The following is a 6144-nucleotide window of genomic DNA, read 5'->3' as shown; positions in this document are numbered from 1 at the left end:
TGAGAGGTCTGGCATGGAATAAGTATACAATAAAAAGTGTGGGGATGAATGACTTAATGAGGACAAAGTTTTTTCTTTAGAGTCATAAAATAAGTAGAGGAAGACTAGATGTCTCCAGGTAGTCAGCTTTACCATATCATGAGTGCTCGTCTGCAGTAGGAAAGAAAGAGACCAATGGACCAACAGAAGCTGAATAAAGAAATGAAGGGAGCCAAAGCCGGTTTGGCTCAGTGGATGGGGCGTCGGCCTGCGGACTGAAAGGTCCTGGGTTCGATTCTGGTCAAGGGCATGTGCCTGGGTTGTGGGCACATCCCCAGTGGGAGATGTGCGGGAGGCAGCTCATCGATGTTTCTAACTCTCTCTATCTCTCTCCCTTCCTCTCTGTAAAAAATCAATAAAATATATTTAAAAAAAAAGAAAAGAAATGAAGGGAGCCTGGCCAGTGTGGCTCAGTGGTCATGTGTCAGCCTATGAACCAGGAGATCATGGTTTGATTCCCAGTGAGGGCACATGCCCAGATTGTGGGCTCTGTCCCCAGTGGTAAACATACAGGAGGCAGCCAATCAATGATTCACTCTCTCATTATCTCTCTCTCTCTCTCTCTCTCTCTCTCTCTCTCTCTCTCTCTCTCTCTCTCTCTCTCTCTCTCCCTCTCTATTTCTCTCTTCCCCTTCCTCTCTGAAATCAATAAAAATTTATTTAAAAAAAAGAATTGAAGTGACTAGAAGATAACCTTGTTTAGATCCTAAATCTCAGTTTATCTGAAGTCAGCCAATTTTTTCAACTCCTAAATTAAATGTACCAGTAAGTTATATTTCATGATTAAGTTTGTTGAGTCGAGTTTCTGTCTTCTATAACAGAAAAACATCTGCCATGGCCCTACCGAATCTCTCTCTTTGCTGAAATTAACTGTAGTTTTCTGTTTCACTACTTTAAGAACACACAGAACCTTGTCAGTTAGAAATAAATGCAGCTTTTTCTTCTCTTGCACAATGCACTGGAAATTTTAAGAAAGGGAAGGTCTAGGCCATTTTATTTTATCCTCATAGGCTTTATTGAATGTCCTGCACCTCATGAATGTGTTAATTTGCATGGTTGCTACTGCAATATACAAGGTGATTTAAAATAAGATAAGAAATAAGCCTAGATTGAATCCTGGTTCAGATTTCAGAAGAGAGACTGGATGGAATTAAATACCCAAGACTAGGTCTCTTAAACTTTAATTATGTATCTTGGTGAAAACACCTGAATGTTTTCAGACCCTAACCAACCCTATCCTAGTTGTGACAATGCAAAACAAAAAAATCCAATCAGCTTAAATATTATTCTTAATAACGGTGCCCAATAAATATGATACTTTTTAAATCCCTCTGTAAATATGTCAGCACCTCAGCTTCTACTCTTTTTTTTTTCATCACTCCAGGCACCAAGGCCGATAAAACATTTGGAAGAAATGAATATGTTGTACACATAGAAAGATATACTGGATGCAGCTGAACAAAAGACTTGTAGTGCACCATTTTATTGAACTCTTATTTCATTTCAAAAGCTGAACGGAAAAGAGGACCACTGCAGATCTATCAAGGATGTGGGCTTTAATATTTACTTTAGTCATAAAGAGCAAGTGACATGATGAGGACTCACCAGCACAGTAGAAACTCAGGTTGTCAGTACCAGAAAATGAAATTTTTATTTATGGAAGCTTTAAGCTCTAGAAATGATATGTATTATTTTTCTGTTCCTGCTGATTTATAGATTAAATGAATTAGTAGTCACTAAGTTGCAGCTTCATATTTTTTCTCCTTAGAAACCAAGATTTAAAAAAATGTCTAGGTAGAAGACTCAGAGAGCAGGCTGATAGCTCTTGGAGGAGGGGGGCTGGGGACTGGAGAGATTAGGGAATAAAAAAGAGAAAGAACTCATGGATGCGGACAACAGTGTGCTTGGTGATTGCAGGGGGAAGTAGGAGGTGTGTAGAAGTGGTGGAGGGATAAATGGTGATGGGAAAAATAAAGTAAAAAAGAGAAAAATGTTTCGGTGGAAAGTTTTTCAAGAGATAAGAGATAAACTGATTAAAATGCCTAAGCTTTCTTTAAAACAAAAGGATAGATTTACCATGAATGCAGACTTGCAGAGATATAGCTATTATGCTTTTGTTTTCCAGAAGGTGGATAACATTAAATAATCCTTTTTCACATGTAATATGTAAAATAAATGTATTTTCTTTAGAAAAAATGGGATTCATTTTATGAGTCTCTTGAGTTTAAAAAAACAATGTATCCAGGTTACAATGCCTATATTATCTCTATTTTTAAGTGAATATTCAAACTAAATTATTAGGCACCCTGCTTAAATAAGGGAATAAGAAGCAAAGCACAATATATGCTTCTATTTTCTTATTTTGAAGTTATTTTTATAAACCATCCTGATTTAATACCTGTTTGTACAAAATGAATATCTGAAACCAGTTTATTAAATACTGTATTTGCTATAAAAAATACAAGAAAATACACTGAAAACAATTGTGTTTCTACTTATTCAAGTTATTAATTTTATCAGAAGTATTTGTTGATCTCCTTATCTAATATTTCTCAAAGAGTGCAATTATTATTGATTGATTTTTAGAGAGAGAAACATCAATGTGTTGTTCCACTTACTCATGCATTCATTGCTTGACTCTTATATGTGGCCTGAATCAGGACCAAACTCATAGTCTTGGTGTATTGAAATGACACTCTACCCATCTGAGCTATCATTCCAGGGTTTCTTTCACTTAATTTCTTTTCTTTTTTTTAAATTTTTTAAAAATATATTTTATTGATTTTTTTTTTTACAGAGAGGAAGGGAGAGGGATAGAGAGTTAGAAACATCGATGAGAGAGAAACATCAATCAGCGGCCTCCTGCAAACCCCCTACTGGGGATGTGCCCACAACCAAGGTACATGCCCTTGACCGGAATCGAACCTGGGACCCTTGAGTCCTCAGGCCGACGCTCTATCCACTGAGCCAAACCGATTAGGGCTCACTTAATTTCTTAATGGGATAGTGGGGTAAAAGGTTTCTACTATACGCCAGGCACTGTTTAAAAAATTGGAGATTTGGTGATGAGTAATAGACAGTTTTTTCCTTCGTAGAGAACATTGATTAGAGGAGGTAGTAATAAATAATACACAAATAAACAATATAATTACCAGGTTTTTTTGTTTTGTTTTGGTTTGGTTATTAAGAACCTTTTATTCAGGAAACAAGTGATGATGATTTCATGGGGAGTGAGGTGTTTTATTTATTTATTTATTTTTCTGTTCCATATATTTTTTCATTATTGATTAAGATATTACATATGTGTCCTTATCCCTGCATTGTCCCCCCACACCACCTCTCATGCCCTCACCCCCCTGTTGTCTGTGTCCAATGGTTGTGCTTCTATGCATGCATACAAGTCCTTTGGTTGATCTCTCCCCCTTATCTCCAACCTCCCCTACCTTCCCTATGAAGTTTGATGATCTGATCAATGCTTCTCTGTCTCTGGATCTGTTTTTGTTCATCAGTTTATGTTGTTCATTATATTCCACAAACGAGTGAGATCATGTGATATTTATCTTTCTCTGACTGGCTTATTTCACTTAACATAATGCTCTCCAGTTCCATCCATGCTGTTGCAAATGGTAAGAACTTCTTTTTTACTGCAGCGTAATATTCCATTGTGTAGATGTACCACAGTTTTTTAATCCACTCATCTGCTGATGAGCACTTAGGCTGTTACCAAATCTTAGCTATGATAAATTGTGCTGCTATGAACATAGGGGTGCATATATCCTTTCCGATTGGTGTTTCTGGTTTCTTGGGATATATTCCTAGAAGTGGGATCACTGGGTCAAATGGGAGTTCCATTTTTAGTTTTTTGAGAAAACTCCATACTGTTCTCCACAGTGGCTGCACCAGTCTGCACTCACACCAGCAGTGCATGAGGGTTCCTTTTTCTCCACATCCTCGCCAGCACTTGTGGTTTACCAGTTTTAATAATTATCATGAAAGAAATGATCCAGGTGATATATAAGAAAATAATGGTTAGAGTGTAGATAATGTTAAATTGTATGAGGCTAGAGAGAGAAACTTTTTGAAAAGGTGACATTGAAACTGACTAACGAAGAATAAAAGGTGGCCAAGCATGTGGTAAAGAGGTGGAAAATATTTCAGTAGTTGGAACAGCAAGTGCAAAGGCTCTGAGGTGAAGAAAAGCTTGGCCAACTTCCAAAGCTTAAAGGATACTGGTGATGAGAGGACATCAGAAAGGTGGGCTTCACCAGGTAACACCTGGTGGCTATTGCCTGAGTGTCTCTTTCTAAAATTCATGTGTTGAAATCTAACCTTCAATGTAACAATATTAAAATGTGGGGATTTGGGGAGGTGATTAAGTCATGAGGGCAGAGCCTGCACAGCATAAGGAATATAGTCAATATCATAATTATAGTGACAGCTGTTTATACTTATTGCAGCAATCATTTCCTAAGGTATACACATGTTAAATCACTATGTTTTATACCGAAAACTAATAAAATATGTCAACTATAGTTAAAAATTTAAATAAAAATTTTTTTAAAAACTCTGCCCTGGCCAGTTTGGTCCAGCAGTAAGAGCACTGGCCCATGGACCAAAGGGTCATGGGTTCTGTTCTTAGTCAAGGGCAGGTACCTCAGTTGCGGTTAGATCCCCCGTCCTGGTGGGGGCATGGGAGAGAGACAACCAATGCATATGTCTCTCATTTCCAAGTTTTTCTCTCTCTCCTTCTGCCCCCCTCATCCCTCCCTTCCACTCTCTCTAAAAAAATCGGTGGAGCCTGGCCAGAGTGACTCAGTGGTTGAGTGTCAACCTATGAGCCAGGAGCTCATGGTTCAATTCCCAGTCAGAGCACATGGCCAGGTTTTGGCCTCACTCCCTCGTGCAGGGGCATATAGGTGTTAGCCAATCAATGAGAAATATTCATTCATATAAAATTTTCTAAACTTTGGAAAAGAATAGTGAGAGTCTGTGACTTTCTTGCCTGGGGCTGCTGCCATACTCCCTCAGCACAGATGATGCTGTAGCTCCAAAAGGGTAGGGCTGACCTAAAACCAGGAGGTTGCCTCTGACGGGGCTGATTTGATTTGGATCAACCTGAGAAAAATCAAGGAGTCTTGTCAGTAAAAGAAGAAAACTTGGTAGTATACTAATGAGAACAACTCATAGCTCTTGAAGCTAAAGGTTTTGTACTTGGTTGAGATCAGTAGAAACCAGTGCTTTCATATAAATTTAACATGGAAATCCTGAAACTGAAAGAACTATGGAGGGGCTAGATAGGCTGTCCGCCTATCCCTGGTGGACTGGAAGGCTGTATGCATATGCAGAAGAGACCTGAAAAAGCCCAAATTCTCTACACAGTCTTGAGTGCCTGGGAATCTGTTCATATGCACAGGGAAGGCCTGGCGGGGGGAGGGTGCAGAAAATCATGCTCTCCAGCCCACACACAGACTCATTGGCAAAAGACGGAAGGCTGATTGAGTCAAAGTAGTTGAGTACAACCTCTGACTAAACATTGGCTAGCTATGAAGACATGCAGATATGGAAGCTACCTCTATGAATCCAGACTAAGACATAGAATTAATAAAAACACCAAATGCTGGTGAGGACAGGAAGCAGTAGGAACTCTCATTCCTTGCTGGTGGAAATTCAAAATGGGATAGCCATTTAGGAAGAAAAATTGGCTGTTTTTATAAAACCAAACATACTCTTACCATACAATCCAGCAATTGTGCTCCTTGGTATTTATTCAAGGGAGTTGAAACATATGTTTACAAAAGCCTGCACATGAATATCTATAGCAACTTTATTAATAACTAGAGGCCTGGTGCACTAAAATTTGTGCACTCGGGGGAGGGGTCCCCTCAGCCCAGCCTGTGCCCTCTCACAGTCTGGGACCCCTCAGGGGATGACCATCTGTGGGCTGAGGCCTGCTCCCCAGGGGATTGGGCCTAAGATGCCAATCAGAAATCCCTCTGGCAGCCCGGCAGCCCTCGGGGGATGTACACTTGCCAGCAGGGAGCACACCTAAGCTGCAGTCAGACATCCTTAGCGCTGTTGAGGAGGCAGGAGAGGCTCCCACTACCA

Source organism: Myotis daubentonii, chromosome 3 (assembly GCF_963259705.1).
Source record: "Myotis daubentonii chromosome 3, mMyoDau2.1, whole genome shotgun sequence".
NCBI classification, from domain to species: Eukaryota; Metazoa; Chordata; class Mammalia; order Chiroptera; family Vespertilionidae; genus Myotis; species Myotis daubentonii.
This window is presented reverse-complemented; position numbering follows the sequence as displayed.